This window comes from Pseudophryne corroboree, unplaced genomic scaffold, assembly GCF_028390025.1.
Source record: "Pseudophryne corroboree isolate aPseCor3 unplaced genomic scaffold, aPseCor3.hap2 scaffold_90, whole genome shotgun sequence".
In the NCBI taxonomy this organism is placed as follows: Eukaryota; Metazoa; Chordata; class Amphibia; order Anura; family Myobatrachidae; genus Pseudophryne; species Pseudophryne corroboree.
The window spans coordinates 289,471-303,177 of NW_026970479.1; the positions used below are offsets into that span (position 1 = coordinate 289,471).

Genomic DNA, 13,707 nt, shown 5'->3' on the forward strand with positions numbered 1-13,707 from the left:
CGAGTCACGCCCCCGTTTTCGGCACTGAGGGGGCATGCCCAGCGCTCTGTGAGCCGCTGGCATGCCACCTCTCCCTCTGACTTCAGTGAATAGACGCTGTGCGCACAGCGACTATTCACCGCTGCTCTGCTAAGCAGGGCAGCGACAGACAGAGCCTCCCAACTGTCCTCCCCACCGCGGGACACTGCGGCCCGCAGGTGGGACAGCGGGACAGTCCCCAAAAAACGGGACTGTCCCGCGAAAATCGGGACAGTTGGGAGGTATGATATGGGGCATGCAAAAATTGAGATAAAACTCAGTTTTGCTCCTCTCCACGGAAATCTTTAGTAAAAGGCGAAAGATTTGTTCGTTCTGAAGAGAAACCAGAGCATGACCAAGATTCCACCTGTCGCCTGAGTGCCATGCCAGCAGTCCTCATTCAGCTCAAAGTGAGCACCCAATTTGAAAGAAAGAAAGCAGATTTCTCACCAGGCTTCCCCTTGCTATAAACATGGTTTGTACTCTTTTCCATGTGCTCCCAGATCTTTCAAGCAATTAGTATGGTCAAGAAAGTTCTGCTTGAAAAGAAACAGACATTTATTGTCATTGTTATGCAAATAAACTTACATTAAAGCTAACAAGAAAGCACACTCGTTCTGTCTTTAAACTGATAAAAGAAACCCCAATAATATGGGGCATGCAAAAATTGAGATAAAACTCAGTTTTGCTCCTCTCCACGGATAATCTTTAATAAAAGGCGAAAGATTTGTTCATTCTGAAGAGAAACCAGAGCATGACCAAGATTCCACCTGTCGCCTGAGTGCTGTGCCAGCAGTCCTCATTCAGATCAAAGTGAGCGCCCAATTTGAAAGAAAGCAGATTTCTCACCTGGCTTCTCCTTGCTATAAGCATGGTTTGTACTGTATTCCATGTGCTCCCAGATCTTTAAAGCAAGTAGCATGGTCAAGAAAGTTCTGTTTGAACATAAATAAACATTTACTGTCATTTCTATGCAAATGAGCTTACATTAAAGCACACTCATTCTATCTTTAAACCGGTAAAAGAAACCCCAAAAAGATGGGGCATGCAAAAATTGAGATAAAACTCGGTTTTGCTCCTCTCCACGGAAATCTTTAGTAAGAGGCGAAAGATTTGTTCGTTCTGAAGAGAAACCAGAGCATGACCAAGATTTTTATCTGAAAATATGTGTTCTCCCTGCAGTTGTTGTCCCCAGATGAGAGTTCCCTTGTGCTGCCTCAGCTGAATCTCCTTTACTTGACAGAGATGTGCCTGAGCAGCGGCCCTCCCCAGCCCTATCCCAAATCATACTTATTTTGCATAGGCGATACCATGGTCATGAAGATTGTTCTCCCAGGGTGAGGTTCATTCATTGCATTCTGGGTATGCTGACCCCTGTGATTTCCCCAAATGTGGGAAACTCGACTGCATTATTTGTGGTAGTGGGGGACTGTGTTTGTGCTTTCCTCTAGTCAGCTCTGGTAAAAGTCAGATTTATTTGTCTCAGATCTTCCTCTAGCCTTGTTCTTCTTTCGAGAGTTCCCTTGTGCTGCCTAAGTTGGATCTCTTTCACTTGACAGGGGGGTGCCCGAGTAGCGACCCTCCCCAGCTCTAGCCCAACTCCTACTTACCTGCCAGGTGAGATACTATGATCATGAAGGTGCTTCTCCCAGGGCAAGGCTCACCCATTGCACTCTGGGTGTGGTGCCCCTGCGATTTCCCCAAATGTGGGAAGCTTGACTGCATAATTTGTGTTTCCCCTGGTCGGCTCTCGTATAATTCAGATCTCTTTGTCTCAGGTCTCTCTCCAGCCTAGTTTGCTGTCTGTTTCCACTTCTTTTTTCATGAGCCCCTCCCTTTTATACCCTTGTGCACTATCCTGACTTCTCCTCTTGTCTGCTTATTTTGTGCCTTCCAATGCACAATGCAAACTACAGGTAGTGCTGCAGGGCCCACACCCTTTTACTTGCCGTACAGAGCAGCTCTGGAGCTGTTACAGTGCCCAGCTGCTGCAAGAAATCAGCTTGAATGCTTCAGGGGCTGGGGCATAGCCAACATGAGCCCCACACCGAAGGAGGGTGGAGGTGTTTAATGCGAACTAGGGGTCATCCAAGCGCCGCAAAAGGCCGCTATGCCCTGCACGCCCCTTTTCTCTTTTCATATGCAGACGAGGGTTGAAGCCAACTTTGACCCACTGCTTGGATGACATCACCGTATGCAAATCCATCTGCTGCAGGCCTTCCCCCAGGAATGCTTGCACTAGTTGTTGCATTTGGTTTGTTGTTTGGAGGTGCTTCATTATTAGGCAGCCTTCTGCCCTCCCATGTTCATCTGAAAATATGTGTTCTCCCTGCAGTTGTTGTCCCCAGATGAGAGTTCCCTTGTGCTGCCTCATTTGAATCTCCTTTACTTGACAGAGATGTGCCTGAGCAGCGGCCCTCCGCAGCCATATCCCAAATCATACTTATTTTGCATAGGAGATACCATTGTTATGAAGATTGTTCTCCCAGGGTGCGGTTCATTCATTGCACTCTGGGTATGCTGACCCCTGTGATTTCCCCAAATGTGGGAAACTCGACTGCATTATTTGTGGTAGTGGTGGACTGTGTTTGTGCTTTCCTCTGGTCAGCTCTGGTAAAAGTCAGATTTCTTTGTCTCAGATCTTCCTCTAGCCTTGTTCTTCTTTCGAGAGTTCCTTTGTGCTGCCTCAGTTGGATCTCCTTCACTTGACAGGGGGGTGCCCGAGCAGCGACCCTCCCCAGCTCTAGCCCAACTCCTACTTACCTGCCAGGTGAGATACTATGATCATGAAGGTGCTTCTCCAAGGGCAAGGCTCACCCATTGCACTCTGGGTGTGCTGCTCCTGCGATTTCCCCAAATGTGGGAAACTTGACTGCATAATTTGTGTTTCCCCTGGTCAGGTCTCGTATAATTCAGATATCTTTGTCTCAGGTCTCTCTCCAGCCTAGTTTGCTGTCTGTTTCCACTTCTCTTTTCTTGAGCCGCTCCCTTCTATGCCCTTGCGCACTATCCTGACTTCTCCTCCTTTCTGCTTACTTTGTGCCTTCCAACGCACAATGCGAACTACAGGTAGTGCTGCAGGGCCCACACCCTTTTACTTGCCTTACAGAGCAGCTCTGGAGCTGTTACAGTGCCCAGCTGCTGCAAGAAATCAGCTTGAATGCTTCAGGGGCTGGGGCATAGCCAACATGAGCCCCACACCGAAGGAGGGTGGAGGTGTTTAATGCAAACTAGGGGTCAGCCAAGTGCCGCAAAAGGCCACCATGCCCTGCACGCCCCTTTTCTCTTTTCATATGCAGACGAGGGTTGAAGCCAACTTTGACCCACTGCTTGGATGACATCACCATATGCAAATCTATCTGCTGCAGGCCTTCCCCCAGGAATGCTTGCACTAGTTGTTGCATTTGGTTTGTTGTTTGGGGGTGCTTCAGTATTAGGCAGCCTTCTGCTCTCCCATGTTCATCTGAAAATATGTGTTCTCCCTGCAGTTGTTGTCCCCAGATGAGAGTTCCCTTGTGCTGCCTCAGTTGAATCTCCTTTACTTGACAGAGATGTGCCTGAGCAGCGGCCCTCCCCAGCCCTATCCCAAATCATACTTATTTTGCATAGGAGATACCATGGTCATAAAGATTGTTCTCCCAGGGTGAGGTTCATTCATTGCATTCTGGGTATGCTGACCCCTGTGATTTCCCCAAATGTGGGAAACTCAACTGCATTATTTGTGGTAGTGGGGGACTGTGTTTGTGTTTTCCTCTGGTCAGCTCTGGTAAAAGTCAGATTTCTTTGTCTCAGATCTTCCTCTAGCCTTGTTCTTCTTTCGAGAGTTCCATTGTGCTGCCTCAGTTTGATCTCCTTCACTTGACAGGGGGGTACCCGAGCAGCGACCCTCCCCAGCTCTAGCCCAACTCCTACATACCTGCCAGGTGAGATACTATGATCATGAAGGTGCTTCTCCCAGGGCAAGGCTCACCCATTGCACTCTGGGTGTGCTGCTCCTGTGATTTCCCCAAATGTGGGAAACTTGACTGCATAATTTGTGTTTCCCCTGGTCGGCTCTCGTATAATTCAGATCTCTTTGTCTCAGGTCTCTCTCCAGCCTAGTTTGCTGTCTGTTTCCACTTCTCTTTTCTTGAGCCGCTGCCTTCTATGCCCTTGTGCACTCTCCTGACTTCACCTGTCTGCTTACTTTGTGCCTTCCAACGCACAATGCAAACTACAGGTAGTGCTGCAGGGCCAACACCCTTTTACTTGCCTTACAGAGCAGCTCTGGAGCTGTTACAGTGCCCAGCTGCTGCAAGAAATCAGCTTGAATGCTTCAGGGGCTGGGGCATAGCCAACATGAGCCCCACACCGACGGAGGGTGGAGGTGTTTAATGCTAACTAAGGGTCATCCAAGCGCCGCAAAAGGCCGCCATGCCCTGCATACCCCTTTTCTCTTTTCATATGCAGATGAGGGTTCCAGCCAACTTTGGCCCACTGCTTGGATGACATCACCGTATGCAAATCCGTCTTCTGCAGACCTTTTCCCAGGAATGCTTGTACTAGTTGTTGCATTTGGTTTGTTGTTTGGGGGTGCTTCAGTATTAGGCAGCCTTCTGCTCTCCCATGTTCATCTGAAAATATGTGTTCTCCCTGCAGTTGTTGTCCCCAGATGAGAGTTCCCTTGTGCTGCCTCAGTTGAATCTCCTTTACTTGACAGAGATGTGCCTGAGCAGCGGCCCTCCCCAGCCCTATCCCAAATCATACTTATTTTGCATAGGAGATACAATTGTCATGAAGATTGTTCTCCCAGGGTGAAGTTCATTCATTGCATTCTGGGTATGCTGACCCCTGTGATTTCCCCAAATGTGGGAAACTCGACTGCATTATTTGTGGTAGTGGGGGACTGTGTTTGTGCTTTCCTCTGGTCAGCTCTGGTAAAAGTCAGATTTCTTTGTCTCAGATCTTCCTCTAGCCTTGTTCTTTTTTCGAGAGTTTCCTTGTGCTGCCTCAGTTGGATCTCCTTCACTTGACAGGGGGGTGCCCGAACAGCGACCCTCCCCAGCTCTAGCCCAACTCCTACTTACCTGCCAGGTGAGATACTATGATCAGGAAGGTGCTTCTCCCAGGGCAAGGCTCACCCAATGCACTCTGGGTGTGCTGCTCCTACGATTTCCCCAAATGTGGGACACTTGATTACATAATTTGTGTTTCCTCTGGTCGGCTCTCGTATAATTCAGATCTCTTTGTCTCAGGTCTCTCTCCAGCCTAGTTTGCTGTCTGTTTCCACTTCTCTTTTCTTGAGCCGCTCCCTTCTATGCCCTTGTGCATTATCCTGACTTCTCCCGTCTGCTTACTTTGTGCCTTCCAACGCACAATGCAAACTACAGGTAGTGCTGCAGGGCCCACACCCTTTTACTTGCTTTACAGAGCAGCTCTGGAGCTGTTACAGTGCCCAGCTGCTGCAAGAAATCAGCTTGAATGCTTCAGGGGCTGGGGCATAGCCAACATGAGCCCCACACCGAAGGAAGGTGGAGGTGTTTAATGCGAACTAGGGGTCATCCAAGCGCCGCAAAAGGCCGCCATGCCCTGCACACCCCTTTTTTATTTTCATATGCAGACGAGGGTTGAAGCCAACTTTGACCCACTGCTTGGATGACATCACCATATGCAAATCCATCTGCTGCAGGCCTTCCCCCAGGAATGCTTGCACTAGTAGTTGCATTTGATTTGTTGTTTGGGGGTGCTTCAGTATTAGGCAGCCTTCTGCCCTCCCATGTTCATCTGAAAATATGTGTTCTCCCTGCAGTTGTTGTCCCCAGATGAGAGTTCCCTTGTGTTGCCTCAGTTGAATCTCCTTTACTTGACAGAGATGTGCCTGAGCAGCGGCCCTCCCCAGCCCTATCCCAAATCATACTTATTTTGCATAGGAGATACCATGGTCATGAAGATTGTTCTCCCAGGGTGAGGTTCATTCATTGCACTCTGGGTATGCTGACCCCTGTGATTTCCCCAAATGTGGGAAACTCGACTGCATTATTTGTGGTAGTGGGGGACTGCGTTTGTGCTTTCCTCTTGTCAGCTCTGGTAAAAGTCAGATTTCTTTGTCTCAGATCTTCCTCTAGCCTTGTTCGTCTTTCGAGAGTTCCCTTGTGCTGCCTCAGTTGGATCTCCTTCACTTGACAGGGGGTGCCCGAGCAGCAATCCTCCACAGCTCTAGCCCAACTCCTACTTACCTGCCAGGTGAGATACTATGATCTTCACTGTTAGGGCAATCAGGATGTGGAATTCCCTGCCAGGGAAGGTGGTAATGGCGGACTCTGTAATTGGATTTAAAAAAGGAATGGATACATTTCTGAATGAAAAAGCTATCCAAGGTTATAATACTTAAAATATCAACATGGTTAATCCGGGGGTAACATGAGTTATAGTAGCTAACTAGTCATAAAACATTATTCAGCAAGTATGTAGAATCATCACAACTTAAAACAGGTTGAACACGATGGGCAATTTGCCTCTATTCAACCTCAAAAACTATGTTACTATATGTTACTATATTACTATGTTACTGTAGAATACAGAAAACCAAAATGCAATGAACAGTGATAGTGAGCACTGATGAGGATACTAGAACTGACACTGAGCAGCAAGATGCAGCACTGGACTATTAGTAATGTACTGTAGTATGCTGAGCACCACAATGCAGCACAAGACAATAAGCAGTGATACTGAGCACTGATGAGGATACTACTGAGAACTGACACTGAGCAGGAGAGACACACTACTAGTATTACTGAGCAGCAATAAGTAACCACTGATACTGAGCACTGATATTGAGATTTCCACTGAGAGAACATAGCCACGTCCTCTCCGCTCTCTCTTCAATGCACGAGTAAAAATGGCGGCAACGCGCAGCTCTTTATATGGAATCCGAATCTCGCGAGAATCCGACAGCGGGATGATGACATTTTCCCTTGTTCAGGTTTTCCGAGTCAGGCGGGAACAACCGAGCCTGCCTCGGACCAGTGTAAACCACGTGGAGTTCGTCGGGAATTCGGTTCTCGGAGAACCGAACCCGCTCCTCTCTACCTTATACCCATCAATTTTTTTATTTTCAATCTAAGCCCCTGCAGTTTTCTGTAAGCATCTGCTTCGCTATGATGATCAACAAGTCACAAGGGCAAACACTCAGGGCTTGAGGCGTAGATCTTAGGACCAGCTGCTACAAGCATGGCAGAGGTGTCACTATCACTGGTGACACCCAGAGAGGTGGCGAGGGAGATTGTAATGCAGGGCGCGCAGATAAGCAGTGCAATGGTAAAAAGGAGGCATGGTTTCATAGGTAGGGGCGTGGCCTGGTGGCCTGAATCTACATTTTGTTGCTCCGGGTGTCCCGGGGGTTGGGGGCTGCACCCGGGGACTAGTGTGTGTGCGGTGCTGGCTCCTGCACAGTGACAGGGCATGGCCACCCAGCATGACGCCTCCATTCTTGACCATGCTGTAATTGCAGTCGCACTGCAGTTCAGCGTGATCATAAAAAATGGTGTAGCCTCCTGCTGGTGCAGACTGTATGTGCGCGCAGGAAGCCGCCACCATTTTTGTGATCACAGCGGCTGAATGTGATGTCATACAGCCGCTGTGACCACACCCCCTGTGTCTCCTCCGTTGCAGACCCCATTTTGAAGCCTTGCCCCCGCACCGCTCCATCCCTGACTTGGAAATGGAGTGTTGCTGACCCCCCTCTCCCCCCCCCCCCCCCCCGCCCCGATTGACAGGCAGAGGCGATCGCATTCTCTGCGGGGTGCCGCAGAAAATGCAGGCACATGCGTATGCTGTTAGCAAATTTTGCAGTTGGATCGCTTATTGTGATTGCATTCCAACCTGAATCAGGCCCTATTACCTATCACAATGCGCTGCGGGCAGTACAAAATTGGGTTAATATAGGAGTAAAACTCCCAGACCTGTGCTCCTTAACTGTACCTGGTGGCTAGTGGAGCGGCTGCCCAGTAATCAGTGTCCACGCCAGTGCGCACACGGTCCACCCCCTACGGCCACGCTCCCCTTCATCAGCGGCCTCGTGATCCGGAAGGGCGGTGTGTGTGTGACTGACCTTAGGAAGAAACTGGAGCCTCCGCTGCAGTGACCCAGCAACCAGGGCACGGGAGTATACAGCGCCGCTGGGAGTGATGAAGCTGCAGTAAAGATGTCTATTAGACCTAGCCTGCTGCAGCCCTTGTAGATTCTCATAAAACAAGTTCTTCTTTTCTTGTCAAAATTAATAGCTAAGAATAGGCTGCCTGAGGCAGGCCCCTGTTAAGTGGCCTGCTACTGAAGGCACCAACTACAAACTGAGCTCCCTGTTCATGGAAGCGGGGTTATAGAGGAGGATGCGCTGAGCATCTTGGGAACAGTCAAAAGCTTTGAGCCGGTTGGTGCCTCAGATCAAGATCCTACTCTACACCCCAATGTGAATCCTTGTGGAGTCCAGTGTACCCCACAGAAGAAATTAATGTGTCACACCCATTGGCAGCAACCTTAGAATAGCTGCTGACGGGCACAATTGAGAAAGGAAGGGGGGGGGGGGGACATTTGAATCCAGCACATAGATGCAATTCAAATATGTAATTTGTACCTTCCTATTTTAAAATATAATGGATGAACCTCACCCTGTGAGAACAATCTTCATGATCAAGAGATCTCATATGCAAAATAAGTATGAGTTGGGATAGGGCTGGGGAGGGTGGCTGCTCGGGCAGCCCCTCCCCCGTCAAGTTAAGGAGATTCAACTGAGGACGCACAAGGGAACTCTCGTCTGGGGACACCAACTGCAGGGAGACCACATCTGTTCAGATGAACATGGGAGGGTGGAAGGCTGCCTAATATTGAAGCACCATCAAATATCAAACCATATGCAACAACTAGTACAAGCATTCCTGGGGGAAGGTCTGCAGAAGACGGATTTGCATACGGTGATGTCATCCAAGATGTGGGCCAAAGTTGGCTGGAACCCTCATCTGCATATGAAAAGAGAAAAGGGGCATGCAGGGCATGGCGGCCTTTTGCGGTGCTTGGATGACCCCTAGTTCGCATTAAACACCCCCACCCTCCTTTGGTGTGGGGCTCATGTTGGCCATGCCCCATCCCCTGAAGCATTCAAGCTGATTTCTTGCAGCAGCTGGGCACTGTAACAGCTCCAGAGCTGTTCTGTAAGGCAAGTAAAAGGGTGTGGGCCCTGCAGCACCACCTGTAGTTCGCATTGTGCGTTGGAAGGCACAAAGTAAGCAGACGGGAGGAGAAGTCAGGATAGTGCGCAAGGGCATCCTTTTCTCTTAGTCCGTAGAGGATGCTGGGGTCACATTAAGAACCATGGGGTATAGACGGGATCCGCAAGAGACATGGGCACTTTAAGACTTTCAAAGGGTGTGAACTGGCTCCTCCCTCTATGCCCCTCCTCCAGACTCCAGTTATAGGAACTGTGCCCAGGGAGACGGACATTTCGAGGAAAGGATTTATTGTTAAACTAAGGTGAGCATCTTACCAGCTCACACCTTAAGCATGCCGCAGAACGTGGCATTCAACAGAACACAAGCCAACGGCATGAACAATTGCAGCAAAAAGCTGACCAGAACCATAACATAACATGTGTATAACCACAAGTAATAACTGCAGACACAGTATGGACTGGGACGGGTGCCCAGCATCCTCTACGGACTAAGAGAAAAGGATTTACCAGTAGGTATTAAAATCCTATTTTCTCATACGACCTAGAGGATGCTGGGGTCACATTAAGAACCATGGGGTTATACCAAAGCTCTTGAACGGGTGGGAGAGTGCGTACGACTCTGCAGCACCGAATGACCCAACTTGAGGTTATCATCAGCCAAGGTATCAAACTTGTAAAACTTAGCAAAAGTGTTTACTAAATAGCTGCTCGGCAAAGTTGCAATGCCGAGACTCCCCGACCAGCTGCCCAGGATGAACCCACCTTTCTAGTAGAATGGGTCTTCACCTAATTCAGTAATGGCAATCCTGCCATGGAATGAGCATGCTGAATCTTACCACAGATCCAGCGCATAATGGTCTACATGGAAGCAGGACACCCAATCCTGTTGGGAGCATACAGGACAAACAGAGCCTCTGTTTTCCTAATCTGAACCGTTCTGGTGACATAAATTTTCAAAGTTCTGACCACAGCCAGAGACTTTGACTCAACGAAGGTGTCAGTGGCCAAAGGCACCATGTGGAAAGATGAACCACCTTCGGCAGAAATTGTTGACGTGTCCTCAATTCTGCTCTATCTTCATGAAAGATCAAATAAAGGCTCTTGTGATACTGCATGGTTTGTACTGTTTTCCATGTGCTCCCAGATCTTTCAAGCAAGTAGCATGGTCAAGAAAGTTCTGTTTGAAAAGAAACAACATTTACTGTCATTGTTATAGAATTTGGGAGAAAAAACAAGAAGAAATCTGCACTGTTGACGCACTGGACAGAATGAATGAATCATAAAATATAACCTTTATTAAGTATGTATTAAAATTGGATAAATATTAATATTATTATCCCAAACTGCAGTGAAACATAAATGTTAAAATCACAGAACTAACATACATGTGCATAAGAAGAATAAAGAGATGTGAAAAAAAGGTTTAAAAAGCGTGTCCGTGTGTGATTATTTTTGAAGGCACAACCCTGGCGGGGTTGTTTATATAGATATATATGTTGCTAATAATCACTTTCTAGCGTAATGTTATTAAATAGCTGTTAGTATCTATGTCGTCAGGTACCACTGGGTCGTATCCTATATACTCCCTTCACTCAATAGGGGTTACCTCCCGGGAAGCCATCCCCATTGGCGAATTTGTGGGGGTGATTGAGTATAACCGGTAAGCTAACCTCCAATTTGTGGGGTGCTTAGTTAGATGGGGATCACTTATTTCTCTGTGTCCCCTAAGACTATATTCCTAAATTCAATACCACAGGGGGATAGCTTTCTATATCGGATAAGGAATCACTTGATAGGGAAATCTCTATGGATCATGGAAAGATCATATTTATTAATATCCAAACTAAAAAAATGATGAATAGCTTTAATTTAGCTGTTTAGATATAGTTAATTGGCGAGATATACCAACAGGTGCGGTTGCCTTAAGGAATATGGCAATTCCAATATAAATAGCAGCCCTCCTTCATATAATCAGCCAGATCTTATTAAATCTGGTCCAGATATAGCCGTTCAGATATACTTAATTGACAACATATATCAATCGGTGGGGTTGCCTTAAGGAATATAGCAATTCCAATTCTCATATAAATAGCAACCTTCCTTCATATATTCAGCCAGATCTTATTTAATCTGATCTAGGCGTAGGCAATAATGCTTTCCTTAGAGGTATAGCCACCTCAATTCTTATTAAGAAGCAAAGTGTCTGTCATAATGGTTTATCCAATTCATCTAAGAAATAATATATTCCATGTGTCAGAGATTCATTACTCTCTATTTACACTGTTAAAGAGTTAATTCTTATTATGTTACAGTGTAATGAAATTATCATATAGGGAGATGTGGCAATTCCATGTGCTATATATATAATAACCCTTAGTGGTCCAGATTCCACAATGAGGAATTTTCTTATAAACCGCTGAAACACACAGCTGTTTGACTGACTTCCAAATATATCTATCTCACTTTGTAACAGTCTTATGATAGAGAAACTGTTACATATTCGGTCACTTAGTTATCTAAAGGTAAACAGACTCAGTGTGAGGGTAATATAATATATCAAATGCGCTGTCAATAATCGTGGTAACTGGTGTAATAATGTGGTATATTGAGTATGCTAGTAAGGCATATAACTGCTCTCCAGCCTTTAAGTGTTACCAATCAATTTGTTACACTGTAAAGGATTTATGGTGTCCTGTTAGGACATGCAGCTGCTAGGCTGACTCAAAGATTTATCCATTTGTAACAATTATGTAACAGTTATATACATGTTACTGGTATTACATAGAAATAGTATGACACAGGCCAGCAGTCCCATGTGTCTAGATTCCACAATAGGAGATTTTCTTTGTCTTATAAACTGCTGGAACACACAGCTGCTAGACTGACTTCAAATATATATATTACTTTGTAACAGTCTTATAGTAAAGAGACTGTTACACACTGTCATTTAGTTATCTCAAGGTTAGCAGATTCTGTGTGAGGATAGTGTTCTGTTAGAACATGCAGCTGCTAGGCTGACTCATAGAAAATGTATCCATTTGTAACAAATGACACATACAGCATTAAATTAATATCTATAGCAGCCCATGTGACATCTCTACTCTTATCATAATTGTCTGGTTATTGCCAATCTGGACAGCAGGAGTGATATATATTCACTAGTCCCAATATCCCATCATATAAATATACCCACACTGATATACTTTCTTATCAAGAGTTATTAGTAGCTATCTGTATGCACTTTAGACATTGTAATTGCTAAGTGACATCATATCTAGTGTATTCCTTTCTTATAGCTCAGCTTCTATTCCCTATTAGTGGAGACTAACAGCTAACATCATAATCATATATTTTTGTTTTATAACATTTCACATGAGTCAAATACACGCGGACACGCCGTGCCCTACACATGTGTTTCACTGCATCTATGGCAACTTACATTAAAGCTAACAAGAAAGCACACTCGTTCTGTCTTTAAACTGATAAAAGAAACCCCAATAATATGGGGCATGCAAAAATTGAGATAAAACTCAGTTTTGCTCCTCTCCACGGAAATCTTTAATAAAAGGCGAAATATTTGTTAGTTCTGAAGAGAAACCAGAGCATGACCAAGATTCCACCTGTCGCCTGAGTGCCATGCCAGCAGTTCTCATTGAGCTCAAAGTGAGCACCCAATTTGAAAGAAAGAAAGCAGATTTCTCACCAGGCTTCCCCTAGCTATAAACATGGTTTGTACTCTTTTCCATGTGTTCCCAGATCTTTCAAGCAATTAGTATAGTCAAGAAAGTTCTGTTTGAAAAGAAACAAACATTTACTGTCATTTCTATGCAAATGAGCTTACATTAAAGCACACTCGTTCTATCTTTAAACAGATAAAATAAAACCCCAATAAGATGGGGCATGCAAAATTTGAGATAAAACTCAGTTTTGCTCCTCTCCACGGAAATCTTTAGTAAAAGGCGAAAGATTTGTTCGTTCTGAAGAGAAACCAGAGCATGACCAAGATTCCACCTGTCGCCTGAGTGCCATGCCAGCAGTCCTCATTCAGCTCAAAGTGAGCACCCAATTTGAAAGAAAGAAAGCAGATTTCTCACCAGGCTTCCCCTTGCTATAAGCATGGTTTGTACTCTTTTCCATGTGCTCCCAGATCTTTCAAGCAAGTAGCATGGTCAAGAAAGTTCTGTTTGAAAAGAAACAGACATTTACTATCATTGTTATACAAATAAACTTACATTAAAGCCAACAAGAAAGCACACTCGTTCTGTCTTTAAACTGATAAAAGAAACCCCAATAATATGGGGCATGCAAAAATTGAGATAAAACTCAGTTTTGCTCCTCTCCACGGAAATCTTTAATAAAAGGCGAAAGATTTGTTCATTCTGAAGAGAAACCAGAGCATGACCAAGATTCCACCTGTCGCCTGAGTGCCATGCCAGCAGTCCTCATTCAGATCAAAGTGAGCGCCCAATTTGAGAGAAAGCAGATTT

At 45.9% G+C, this 13,707-nt stretch overlaps 15 non-coding genes across 15 annotated transcripts; 9 read left to right on the plus strand and 6 right to left on the minus strand.

Moving 5' to 3' along the window:
- Positions 1–258: 258 nt before the first annotated feature.
- LOC135044800 (U5 spliceosomal RNA) lies at positions 259–371 on the minus strand. The gene has a single exon (XR_010237339.1). It is a non-coding gene; the product is annotated as a U5 spliceosomal RNA (small nuclear RNA).
- Positions 372–657: 286 nt separating this feature from the next.
- LOC135044809 (U5 spliceosomal RNA) lies at positions 658–774 on the minus strand. Its single transcript, XR_010237348.1, has one exon. It is a non-coding gene; the product is annotated as a U5 spliceosomal RNA (small nuclear RNA).
- A 270-nt stretch (positions 775–1,044) lies between these two features.
- Positions 1,045–1,160, minus strand: LOC135044699 (U5 spliceosomal RNA). Its single transcript, XR_010237240.1, has one exon. It is a non-coding gene; the product is annotated as a U5 spliceosomal RNA (small nuclear RNA).
- Positions 1,161–1,304: 144 nt separating this feature from the next.
- On the plus strand, positions 1,305–1,468 carry LOC135044901 (U1 spliceosomal RNA). Its single transcript, XR_010237437.1, has one exon. It is a non-coding gene; the product is annotated as a U1 spliceosomal RNA (small nuclear RNA).
- Positions 1,469–1,620: 152 nt separating this feature from the next.
- On the plus strand, positions 1,621–1,783 carry LOC135044499 (U1 spliceosomal RNA). The gene has a single exon (XR_010237082.1). It is a non-coding gene; the product is annotated as a U1 spliceosomal RNA (small nuclear RNA).
- A 674-nt stretch (positions 1,784–2,457) lies between these two features.
- Positions 2,458–2,621, plus strand: LOC135045015 (U1 spliceosomal RNA). Its single transcript, XR_010237550.1, has one exon. It is a non-coding gene; the product is annotated as a U1 spliceosomal RNA (small nuclear RNA).
- Positions 2,622–2,773: 152 nt separating this feature from the next.
- Positions 2,774–2,936, plus strand: LOC135044425 (U1 spliceosomal RNA). Its single transcript, XR_010237025.1, has one exon. It is a non-coding gene; the product is annotated as a U1 spliceosomal RNA (small nuclear RNA).
- A 674-nt stretch (positions 2,937–3,610) lies between these two features.
- On the plus strand, positions 3,611–3,774 carry LOC135044848 (U1 spliceosomal RNA). The gene has a single exon (XR_010237385.1). It is a non-coding gene; the product is annotated as a U1 spliceosomal RNA (small nuclear RNA).
- A 152-nt stretch (positions 3,775–3,926) lies between these two features.
- On the plus strand, positions 3,927–4,089 carry LOC135044486 (U1 spliceosomal RNA). Its single transcript, XR_010237070.1, has one exon. It is a non-coding gene; the product is annotated as a U1 spliceosomal RNA (small nuclear RNA).
- Positions 4,090–4,760: 671 nt separating this feature from the next.
- LOC135044898 (U1 spliceosomal RNA) lies at positions 4,761–4,924 on the plus strand. The gene has a single exon (XR_010237434.1). It is a non-coding gene; the product is annotated as a U1 spliceosomal RNA (small nuclear RNA).
- Positions 4,925–5,076: 152 nt separating this feature from the next.
- Positions 5,077–5,239, plus strand: LOC135044563 (U1 spliceosomal RNA). The gene has a single exon (XR_010237126.1). It is a non-coding gene; the product is annotated as a U1 spliceosomal RNA (small nuclear RNA).
- Positions 5,240–5,910: 671 nt separating this feature from the next.
- LOC135044892 (U1 spliceosomal RNA) lies at positions 5,911–6,074 on the plus strand. Its single transcript, XR_010237428.1, has one exon. It is a non-coding gene; the product is annotated as a U1 spliceosomal RNA (small nuclear RNA).
- Positions 6,075–12,710: 6,636 nt separating this feature from the next.
- Positions 12,711–12,826, minus strand: LOC135044773 (U5 spliceosomal RNA). Its single transcript, XR_010237312.1, has one exon. It is a non-coding gene; the product is annotated as a U5 spliceosomal RNA (small nuclear RNA).
- A 275-nt stretch (positions 12,827–13,101) lies between these two features.
- On the minus strand, positions 13,102–13,217 carry LOC135044661 (U5 spliceosomal RNA). The gene has a single exon (XR_010237202.1). It is a non-coding gene; the product is annotated as a U5 spliceosomal RNA (small nuclear RNA).
- A 286-nt stretch (positions 13,218–13,503) lies between these two features.
- On the minus strand, positions 13,504–13,619 carry LOC135044738 (U5 spliceosomal RNA). Its single transcript, XR_010237279.1, has one exon. It is a non-coding gene; the product is annotated as a U5 spliceosomal RNA (small nuclear RNA).
- Between the last annotated feature and the right edge of the window lie 88 nt (positions 13,620–13,707).